At 38.6% G+C, this 12,304-nt stretch overlaps 1 protein-coding gene across 3 annotated transcripts in view; it reads right to left on the bottom strand.

Moving 5' to 3' along the window:
* LOC105180927 (calcium/calmodulin-dependent 3',5'-cyclic nucleotide phosphodiesterase 1) overlaps nt 1-12,304 on the bottom strand; it is a 215,567-nt gene that overhangs the window by 161,485 nt on the left and 41,778 nt on the right. The window lies entirely within an intron of this gene.

Genomic DNA, 12,304 nt, shown 5'->3' with positions numbered 1-12,304 from the left:
CCAAATTTTTACTGTAACTCGAATATTTCTGCATATGCTGGTTATAGCATTTTACAATCCTTCTCCGAAGATTGAGATATTTTATACATTGCTTGAATTTTTTATATAACTGAAACCATGCAGCGCACTTCACGCTGAACGCAGATTATGTTAACAAATAAAGACTGGCGATGCGCGATGGAAATGTCCAATGGGAATACAATTTTTCGAAAGAAATACAGATTACATTCGGAGAGGAGATCAGCGCTATTGTCTCATTTTATCCTTGTTTTAAATCTGAATGAACGATAAAGATAAATGACGCAATAGCGCGTTTTCCAAATGCAACCAGAATAACTGGATGCTTATTGGATATCAAGCAACTCACGTCACGTTATCGTCTGGTCTGCCAGAAACTTAAGTTTATTTTAAAATTAATTTTAAAACATATAAAGTATCATAAAGTAGAGAAATCTCTACGCGATATGATAGGAGAAGGTGCGCTTTACACGCTGAACGTGGCAATGGATATCGTGGCGTGAATATAGCGAGGAATATCCCAAGAACGCGAATGGAAAAGGGGCCGATAGGCTGGAAAATCTTCTAAGAGAGGCCGAGTATATCTCTTCTTATGCCTGAAGGAGCAACGTCGTTTTTGTAAAACGACGAGGATGGCGGGGAAAGTCTTGTAAAGGGAAAGTCCTTTCTTCGCTGGATAACCGCGTCACAATCGAAAGTTGGTCATTGCGCACGAATAACTCGAAGCTCGCATGAACCCGCTCTGAAATACAACTTGTGCACAAACAAACCGACCCACAGTGTCGTCTTCCACCGTTATTTCCAGAATATAAGCGTGAAACGTGGCTGTGAACTTTTTCGCCGATGGATAAGTCCGATTAGCCTACACTACTACGCTGTGTGGAAAGTGGAATGTACATCCTTTTTTTACGCAGCTTGCATTCCACTAACAATTCCCGTAGATTAACCCTTAAAAGCTATCATTAAGGAAAACCACGTTAACGCTATCGCGGGGTATATATCTTTTTTATTTTAGAAATCAAAAAAGTCAAACAAATATAAGTAAATGTCTCATTATTACTGAATATTAGATGAGAAGTAGAGAAGTTACTGTTGTTGCAGCAAATAATTTAACATTCAACAAGATCCAAAGACAATCTTCGCACGGATTGAAATATCGCCCATGGTAGGCCTTTAAGGTTTAATAAACAAAAAAAAGAAAAAAATAGTAAGAAGAGAAATCCGAGCAGAAATCCGCGCGAATTGTTTCAAACGCAAGCCTGCAGCGCAAGTGTACAACGTTGCAGTTCGATACGATACGAAAGACAGTGCGTTCTTTAAGCCGGGTAAAGGGAATGAAAAAGAAATCGGATAAGTACGCGGTAGCGAGCCCGGCCACTGGCGGTTGATATAAAATTGTACGGCCGACCCTAGGTGGGTGAATGGCGGTATCATTGCGGTCGAGGAGGTCGACGGAGCTAGCGCGCTGTGGCCGGCCTATAGCTGCTCTCTCTGTCTCTCTCTCTCTCTCTCTCTCTCGCACGCGCGCGCCGGTAAAGTCGCCCGCCGACCTCCGGGGTGTAATTTAATTCAAGGGTCGGATGAGCAAAGATAGATATAGGTGCACGAAAATGGGGGTATATGGCGAGCGTGGTAAAGAGGCCGAGTCGGGACGAGGGGTTGGACGGCGGGTGAAAAAGGGGAGCGTTAAGTGACCGTGTCGAAGGAAGAGAAAGGAGAGGAGAACGCTCCCCGAGCGGGGTCGGTATGTGTCGGAGAAGGTGAAATCGTCGCGGCGCGGAGGGGCAAGGAGATGGAGACAGGATGGAACCGAGGCGACGTGAACGGTGCGCGGCAGCGCGCGAGGAGGGTGTCGAACGAGGCCTGAAACAGCGTCACACGTCGATGACGTCGAAGAAGGAGGATAATGTTTGGACTCGCGCGCTATCATCGGGGAAATGCTCGGCGATGTCGAAGGTCGTGAGAAGAGATATCTCCCTCAGCCTGAAGCCTGTCCTTTATCTTGCCGAGATTCGCGCGCTCGCTAGGCTCGGTCGCGGCAGAGCAGGCTTTGAAACTAGGAATAGTCGCAGATTCACAGAGCATATTTCCGCTGAAAAATCCGCTACGCTTCTTCTTCTTCTTCTTTCTCCTCTTTAACAGACGTCTGTCCCCTCTTGGGACGCGCTCTCTCGTCATCCTCTCAATTGCTACAATATACAGAGTGTTTAGGAAAAGGGACTCGGAACGTTAAAGGCAGGTAATATTCACGAAATGAGGGAAAAAGACTCCTGATAAACAGGAGTCGAAAAGTTAATTTTATCGGAGTTATGAACAATTGTTTACTTTAATTAAAACAAATGACTTATTTGCTTCTCTCGCTTTTGAATTCTCTGATATAATTTGTCTGCATCATTTATCGGTAAAGACTACCATTAAACGAGGCTTTGAAGGAGTCCCTAAAAAAAGTCTCTTTGCTTTTGCTCGGAACAGACCGTCGTATCGCTCTAATAAAAAAATAGCAGGAATGCATTGCGTGTACGGCCGTGTTCGTGCACGACCAGAAGCGAGTAAGTCACGTGCTTTAATTAAAATAAATAATGGTTTATAACTCCGACAATATTAATTTACCGACCCATATTTGTTAGAACTTTTCTCCTCCATTTTGTGAATCCGGCCTACTCTTAAAGTCCTGAGCCTTTTTTCTTGACACCCTGTACACACTTGTTCTCGGGGTTCTCGGCATTCCTCGTCTGCTCGTGTCCTTCACTTCTCGAGCGGGTTTTCCAGCGGTAAAGCTCGACCGACCGAATTAGCGCACTATCGTGCACTTTGCGCTCGTACGCGCGATACGTAGTACATATGTATCGCTGCAGGTGTCGAGTAATCAGGGAGAGATGACCCATCGCACCTAATTAATGGGACATGACGGATGCTGAGCCGATAGCACGTGTCCTCACCATGGCGTGGTTAACGACTATTAAGTGGACGTTAGCGGGTAAGCCTGTCCGCGACGCGTCTGTCTGTTATAAATGGCGGCTATAAAAAATCGTGGATGGCCAGGCGCGAAGATTGCAGACGGGTTTACGTGACAAAGCGCCGATCTCGACACGTATATCGCCGATCTCGCACTTACTCGAGATGGACACGAAGATAATGGCAACGAGTTGGAAATTAATTCGGATATATTCCCCGATTAAAACGCGATGGGCGACGAGATAACGTACGACGTAGCCGCGGGACGAGCACAATACGATACGCGTAAATCCTCGCGGCAAACTTCGCGTCACATGCATGCAACAAAATACTATTTCCTGCATTTACGTCTCGGGAAATCGGAGCGCGCGACACTTGTGGGCGGAATATAAATTGCGTTGGATGTGTAGAAGACGGTAGGGCTCGCCGTTCGCTCCCATTACACGCACGCAATATACGCGATGCGGCATAAAAAATGTAAAATGCCTCGCGATCGACCGTAAAGCAATTCTATCTAGCACGAGACGCCTGACAAGATGCTTCGCCTCACGGTGACAAATGTAAAAATAATCACAATGACATCCCCGCAAATCTTAACCCTGGAAGGACCGAATTTGACGACTCCCCTAGAAGGACCGTACGAGCTAATTTGGCTCCAAGCATATCTTTTCGTAAATAACAAATAGAAAGAAACGAAACGTATACACAGTTGAAAACGTTTCGTACTTTTGTTAAAATTTTTTGTGTGTAGAAAGTTTTGTGTTAAATTGTTTACACAGTCGTGTGTTAATTTAACATATTTAACTATTTTCAAGTGTTAAAGTAACATTTTCAAATATTAAAATAACATAATTTATATGTAAATGCATGAATTCTTGCTCTGACATATTTTATATGTTAAAGTCAACACCTAAAATGACTTAATTTCCTTATTATAATAGTTATCATGTGCTATATTATATAAAGATTGAATTTTTAACACATAGATTATGTCAATCTAAGATTTTCATTTCATCAAATCATAGATCATTACTTTTCCCAAATATTGAAGTAACATTCATTGTATGTCAATTTAACTGTGTCAATCAAACAAACTGTGATCTTCTTGACGGCATTCGAATGTTAAATTTTTGTGTTAATTTTTTACATATTATGCGTATTACTTTTTAACATATTTACTGTATGTCAAATTAACACATAAATGAGAGTGGATGATTTGAGACACATGAAATATGTTAAATTTAATACATTATTTCTTACAGTGTAGGTAATGATAAAATTTAACGTTTTAACAATAATATCACTAATTTATTGAACAAAAAGAACTGTTAGTTATATCATATTGAATTTTTTTTAGTCTCTGATGAAAGACTAAACGTGAAATACAATGCCATTATGTACTATAGGAAAGTCATTTGTAATTTTCTTTGTACATTTACCGCACACAAATTTTCTTACCGCACAAACATTTTCCAAGTTTGTGGCTTTTTTGCAGTTTTTTTTTTATTTGACAAAATGGTCGTTTACCTGAAGCATCGTCGGATTCAGTTTTTTCTCCGGTTGAATCAAAATTTTGCGACTTTCGTCTTTGGGCAACATATGAGGCATTCAACTCTTCCGCGAGATTTTGTAAAAAAAATTTTTCTTGATATTTTTTTACACATAACTTTCTTGTATATAATCCATGCATTTATAGTAGCAAAATATTATGAAAGTATGAACTGGCTAACAGCGAGATGCGGTACATGCATATTCATGTGTACATATATATATGTATATAATGGTTTTTCAAGCGAACAAATAGATAGATACACATAAAAATATTTATTTATCTATATAAAGTCATAAAACTTGTAAATAAATCCGTAAAACATATGAGAATGCAATATCAGATATAAGGGAGGAAAATTGGCTCCAACGATCCTTCTAGGTGGACAATTAATTAAAAATTCAACCATCTTATATAAATGAAAAATTTTCTTACCAAAATTAAAAACATGAAAAATAATGAAAAGTCACAAAAGAATGTCAGGTGAAGGCAATGTTGAAAAAAGTTATAGCAGTTTCTGCGAGGAGCCAAATTGGCTGCCTCAGTCTTTTTAATGTTACGGACATCCAAGACGGATATCGCGAATATCTTGTGAATATCCAAATTTTTTCCCGGAATATGCTTTAGGTTAGGTTAGGAAGGAATATGCCTGAAGAAGAGAAAATGATATATCTGAATACTGACTAACATCTAGAGGATAATATTCCTTTAGACATTCTGAGGATTTTTATAAGATATTTCTTGGGAGTGTATAGGAAAAGGAAAAACATAGAGGGTGTATTGGATTTGCTAATTCCGAAATATATTGAACTATGCCTTTTTTGTTTGAATTATAAATTCGAGCGAAAGAAACACTTAACCCATTAACGCCCAAAAGTCCTAAAATATTAGCCTTACTTTGCAACTGTATTTTATGTAGAGAAACATATTATATAAGGTTGGAATAACATTTCCTTATGTTTTCGGGATCGTTTTACAAGATTCCGGCAACAGAATTCGTTTAGATTCACAATAAAATCCAATATGGCGGAATTTTTGGAAAAAAGTCGTGAAAAATCAACAATTTTATTTCTTATAAGCTTGATTTCGTACCAAAAACGTTACTTTGATACAGATACAAGTGTCACATCTTGTCTCAAAAATGTTGAACTTTCAAGGTATGCATTGGTGAAAATGTGAATTCAAGATGGCTGCTTCAAAATGACGGTTTGAGCGAAAAAAACTTAAAAAATAATATATTTTTAGAATAACTTCGCAAAATCCTAGTATTTAGCATCAATTTAGTATCTAGAGTACTGATTTTAGGATATTTGCTGACAACTAATTCATATTAGAGAACTTCAAAATGGCGGATCCAAGATGGCGACTAAAAGGCACGAATAATCGTGAAAATTTCCAGATTTTCATGAATTTTCTTCTATTATTTTCATATTCATGACGTACTTATTTTCGTGACGTACACACGCACATATAGAGGGTGTGTGTCTTGTAGAAACATCGCGTGATTATCGCGCACTGCAGATCTGTGCTTTTATACAATTTTCTCAGTTTTCTAGATAATTCTAGTGCTTTAAAACAATTTTCTCAGTTTTCTAGATATTTCTAGACAATTCTAGACCATTTTATATCATTTTTGATCCTTAAAAACTACAGCTCTTATATATATGACGAGTCGAAAATCGATTTTCTGTTAAAAGAATCGATTTACGTAAAAATGAAATTGACAATAATCGATTAAAAATAATTGATTTTTGTCAAGGAAAAGTCGATTTTTTGAAAAATCAATTCGAAATCAAACATCGCTATTTGAGATTAGCGAATATGCAGTGGGCATTTGTGAGAGATTTATATTTTATTACAGTATTTAACATTTTGTGAAATTGCTTCGAGTGTTGCACTGTAATTAATGAAGTCAAATACACATAAAGTTTTCATTAAAAATTTTTACAATGACAACTGAATATCCGGAAAATATCCCAGGTCATCCTGGACATACTCAGGATCATCCTGAGAATGTCTTGCGCTATCTGGAAGAGAGAATAATCCGATTTATTGGCTCCCCGTGGATGCGGGCGAAAAATAGTCGACAATCTAACTTCGCGATATATCCCACTCATTATCGAACAGCGATGAACGCCACGACTGCGCGTATCTCAGCGACCAACCCGGCAAACATTTCTCCTTTGACGCGGCTTCTCGGCCATCCGCCAGCTAGCTAGGTACGTAGCAAAAAGAATGGCCCCGTCATCCTTATTCCGCCGAAGCGAATTCGACCACACGGCGATAATTCTGGCGTAGAAATACGCTTACGCGTCCGTCCGCGTGACCTTAATACCGACGGCTGCATATGACGTACGAAATAAAAGCGACGCCGAGCAAATGCGACGTTAAAAATGGATATTAACGAAAAAGCGCTCGCACGGCAGGAGGAATTAAATTGTCGCTTCTTCTCTCCCCCCCCCCTGCTACTCTCGCGGAAGCGAACGGCGTAGGATATTAATACGAAAACGATTATATGTGGTAATGCAAATATGAATCGACACTACTGAGAACAGTAAGTACAAGCACGAGAACAGAAATTATTCAAACGAGTAATCTCTACTAAAAGAAAACCGCAGAAACATAGCGTGGTTATTGCGCGCTGCGGATTTGTGCTTCTATAACATAATTTTCTCAGTTTTCTCGATAATTCTAGACAATTTTGTCATCACTTTTAATCCTTAAGAACTATAGCTTTTACATATGACGAGTCGAAAGTCGATTTCCTGTTAAAAGAATCAATTTACGTAAAAATCAAATTGACAATAATCGGTTAAAAATAATTCGATTCGATTCGATAATCAATTCTAGACAGTTTTGCATCATCTTTAATCCTTAAAAGCTGTCATAAGAAAAATCATGTTAATAATATCATGGGTGAAATTTCACCCCAGCACTTATTTTTTTATTTTAGAAATAAAAAAATCAAACAAATGCAATTAAATATTTTATTATCATTGAGGATGAAAATTAGAGAAGTTATTGTTTGCAGCGGATAATTTAATACTTGATCAAATCAAAGAAAAACTCACGCCGAGTGAAATTTCACCCCAATATATACTTTTATTTTAGGAATCAGAAAATGCAAACAAAAATACAATTAAATGTTTTATTATTATTGATTATTAGATGAAAAGTAAAGAAGTTGCTTGCAGCGAATAATTTAACACTTAATAAGATCAAAATCAAATTTGCACACGAGGTGAAATTTCACTCATAATAGCTTTTAAGGATTAAAATGACCAGATTCATTTCTCATAAAAAAGTACTACTAACTGTGACAAATTGGCCAGTAATAAACTATTGTTGCTCAGTAACTTGATTATTCATATGAGTGCTAAAATTACTAAGCAACAATAATTTATCACTGGCCAATTTACCACAGCCAGTAATACTTTTCTATAAGTACTAGATTTTACTAGAACCAGATTCTGCTTAAAGAATCTTTCTCGGCGATCGAGATTGTCAGCCGTCATCCGCAGTCCGATATAATCTACATCGCACTACTTCCGTTTCCTACATCCAACGATGCATTATGCGTCTGACTCTGTCTACCGTAAAGCTGTGCACACTCGTGATTGCGCTATAAAGATGACGATATGCATAACACGCGCGCACACACACACATACACACACACCACTTCAGCTGTCTCGTCTCGCCGGGAACGGACTGGCGACGGGGATCGTAAATTTGCAAAACAGCAACGCACCGCTGCGGCGACCTCGGCAAGACGAATAAATGCGAGGGGAGGATGCAAACGACTCTGAGTCGAGGAGTTCGTCATGGGTGATGCGTCGCGATTCGTATTTTTGCAAAATTCAAGTCACTGTAAAATCGCGATTTATGCAAGTTCTCTGCTTTGCGAGGTAGCTCGAGCGAGGAGCTCGGCAAAAATTCGCACTTCGCTAGGGAGGACTCTTCCCAGTTGCGTTATCGTCTGTATTTTATCGCTAATACGCATCAGCTATATACACTTGCACTACGTGTTAGATGTTTACTTAAATCCGAGTGGAATAGCCCCCGGAGACATCGAAATGGAATTACTTGAGGGATGCCTTCAGCTCCCAGAATTTATTGGTGAAAAAAGAGGAAGGGAGAAAGGAGAAAGAGATAAAAATTATGAGAAATAGAGAGAGAGAGAGGAGAGAGAGAAGAGAGAGAGAGAGAGAGAGGAGAAGAGAGAGAGAGAGAGAGAGAGAGAGAGAGAGAGAGAGAGAGAGAGAGAGAGAGAGAGAGAGAGAGAGAGAGAGAGAGAGACGTCTTGGCGAACAAACGCAACGGCAACATTGCGAGCTCGCAAATATTGAACTCGAAAAGCGAAATTCTACGTAAAATCAATATCTATTACGTTCCACCGGAACGAACGTCGCCGACCACTCGCGTATTCATCGATCAAAATTGCGCACTGCCTTGCGTGCTATTCCACAAGCGCTGGAAATTCCGCGATAAATCGCCCTTCGACTTTCGTCGCCGCTGCGAACGCAATCCATTAAATATATATTGTTTGCATATCACTCTCCGAAGTCAACGCCGCGTTGCTCGAATAACGGCCGGAGATTTTAGCGCCGGCGTCTAACAAAAGTCAAAACGCGAATCGAAAACGACTCTTCGAAACGACAATAGCGGCCAACAGTGGGAACAAGCTCCGTTCTCCGTTTTACATATATCGCACGCGATTATCACTTAGACATTTCAGCCGTTGAATTTTCTCGCGGAATTTTCCTTCGTCACCTCGACGAGTCTCTCGCAATATTTCATGTCGCAATCTCAGCCCGAAGTGCATTGTGTTATTATAATTGCACGAACGCATTATGGTATTAAATTTCACGCTGGGCCACCGACTCCACCTTGTACCGTATGGTCGAAATTTTGCTGATCTACGTAATTCAAGTCGGCAGCATGTATTTGGCAGTGCTACGGTAAACAACACACATATACCTAGAGATTACGTCCTTGAGGTATCCTTGGGAGATCAAGGATACAACGCGAGCGAAGCAGTCCACTACGGTTGTTTCGTTACGGTGCCTGCGAAATCCAGCCGTGTTGTAGCTCGTCGGACGAAAATAAAAGACCGTCGCGGTCTCGATTTATACGCGTCTGTGATAAATTTTTAGTGAATTTTCCGAACGCGTCTTCAACCATCGGGCGTGTCGAGACAGCTTACGGAGCAGCATCGCGCGACTTGCTCGCCATGCGAGTACCGCGCATATGTAGATGGATGGAACAGAACGACCCGTATCCGCGATTTCGTGTGGGTGTGCTAAAGGACGGACAATGCGGTATGTTTGCGCGTTCCGGTACGTACGCACTCTCGAAGAAGGTGGGCGTAGTGTGTCTAAGGAGCTGTGGCTTATTAACGGCACGACGCACAACAGCTCGAGTCTGGGATGTAATAAGAACGGTATAACGGCACGCAAGAGCTAATCTCGATAATTGAAAAAAATCCCGTAGAGGATAACGTCTCGAGTGCGTGCGCACACATGTGTCTGTGTGTGTTTTGTTATTTATGAACGTTAATAAAATATATCAGGTAAATAAATAAAAAGGTAACACCTCTCTGAATTTTTGTTATTTTGAAATATTTTATAGAAGATGAAGTTCTGAATAACTTTTTATGATACAACTATACAGAAGTCGCTCGTAGTTTCCGAGATATTTGATTTTAAAGTATTGGAATTATGTATTTCCAAAAGCTGTTCGTTTTTACAATCGTACGATATATGTTGTTATTTTAAGTTAAGTTATTGTTTATTTATTTAATAAATTTAAAGTTTAGAACGATGAGCTACCGATGAGATACTTTACATAATATACTCAATATAAATGATTTATATCATGCAGTACTAAATAATTACATACAATCACTCGCCGCGCAAGTTATATACAGGGTGTCCCATTTTAACTTTCGCATTAAAAAATCTCGAAAACTATGAAAGATATTAAAAAAGGCTAAAACACGTTTTCCATGATTTCGAAGGGGAAAGAGAATGGCATTAACAGTTTTTTATTTGGAGGGCATTTTCAAGGTCAGTTGAAGGTCAATTTAATTTTTTAAATCAGAAAGCCTAATTTTTTATTATATCTTTTTTTCTACCAATTAATTTTAACAACTTTTGTGTGAACCATTTTTTATTTGCCTAATATTTTTTTAAATATTTAAGGAAAACTTGGTAACTTTTTCAACATTTAACTTACAACATCTCGCTAACTATTCGTCGAAAGAAAAAATAGTATTAGACTTTTTTACTTTATTTACTTTATTTGCTATCTACTATTACTTTATTTTTACTTTATTTACCATCAAGAATATATTACTATAATAGTGCCCCAACTTTTGTTAATTTAATAATTTTTAAATTTTCAAAGGTCGATAAGTTAACAAAAGTTAGGGCACTATTATAGTAATATATTCTTGATAGTAAATAAAGTAAAAAGGTCTAATACTATTTTTTCTTTCGACGAATAGTAAACGAGATATCGTAAGTTAAATGTTGAAAAAGTTACCAAGTTTTTCTTAAATATTTCAAAAAATATTAGGCAAATAAAAAATGTTTCAGACAAAAGTTGTTAAAATTAATTGGTAGAAAAAGAAGATATAATAAAAAATTGGGCTTTTTATTTTAGAAAATTAAGTTGACTTTCAACTGACCTTGAAAATGTTCTCCAAATAAAAAACTCTTTAATAATGATATTTCAACTTGTTATTGTAACATGTTACGTTGATGGCAATTTGTGTTACACCATTCTCGATTAATGAGACTATTATTTTCCTCGAGATCAAATTTCGACTACATATTTTTCGTTACTGTTTGACCTCACTTTGCATTTCTGCGTCTCGAGATATTGCAATAGTCTTTTTGTAAATAGTTTAGCGTTACGAGGTTGTGTGTTCCGTAGACGGAGCAAGTGTCGTTCTGGGAATGCAATCATTCCGACTTCGTCAAGGTCCGCAGTCAAGTCGAATTCTTCGGAAGTTTATCACTGGACCGAGACCGGGTCGGCAGGGAGAAGGGTATTGCAAGAGCTTTATTAAAATATTTCTCCTTCTCCTATTCTCTCCCGGTGCTTTTTGCGATCTTAATAGTTCAAATTCGTGAAATGTCGTCGAGAAGTTCACCAAATCGCAGAGGATCATCGCGTTCTCTGTGGAAGATTCATCAAGAGGATCGTTTACTTTTAATCGCGTTGCAAAATGTAAGAGAATTAAGCAGATAAGAAGCGAAATGAAGGATAGTAAAAAAGAAGGAAGATTACGCGAAAGAACGGCAAAGTTGTCGTAAAAAATTGATGACAGAGGCGGATGAAAGGAGGAAGTTTTATGACGAAAATAGAACGGACATGATCACGAGTGAATTTCATTATGAGCTCCTCCGACATTCGTCTCGTGGCCAATTAATATTTAAACCGTAGTTCCCGCTTCTTTATCATCAGGTAAATATGATAAAATAAAACGGGATTCGCTCGCGGTTACGACGGTGGGTAATTTACCGACATAAACTGCTGTTGTGTCGGATGCTTTTGCAGCAAAGAAAGTTTCAAAGGAGCGCTGGCGCCCACTAGGTGGTTATCGTGCACAACTTCGACATTATCGATTTTTTGCAAGCTATACGGCATATCGTTTAAAGCGAAATGTGAACAAAGCATTAATAGTTAAATTATGGTTTTTTCGACGATATATCATGAGAAAAACATGAAAATTAGAATCACGCGTTGTGTGCAATTCATTACAACCGTTAATACAT

Source organism: Harpegnathos saltator, unplaced genomic scaffold (genome assembly GCF_003227715.2).
Source record: "Harpegnathos saltator strain DR-91 unplaced genomic scaffold, Hsal_v8.6 scaffold15, whole genome shotgun sequence".
NCBI lineage: Eukaryota > Metazoa > Arthropoda > Insecta > Hymenoptera > Formicidae > Harpegnathos > Harpegnathos saltator.
The sequence above is the reverse complement of the archived record's forward strand: the minus strand, read 5'-3'. Positions and strand labels throughout refer to the sequence as shown.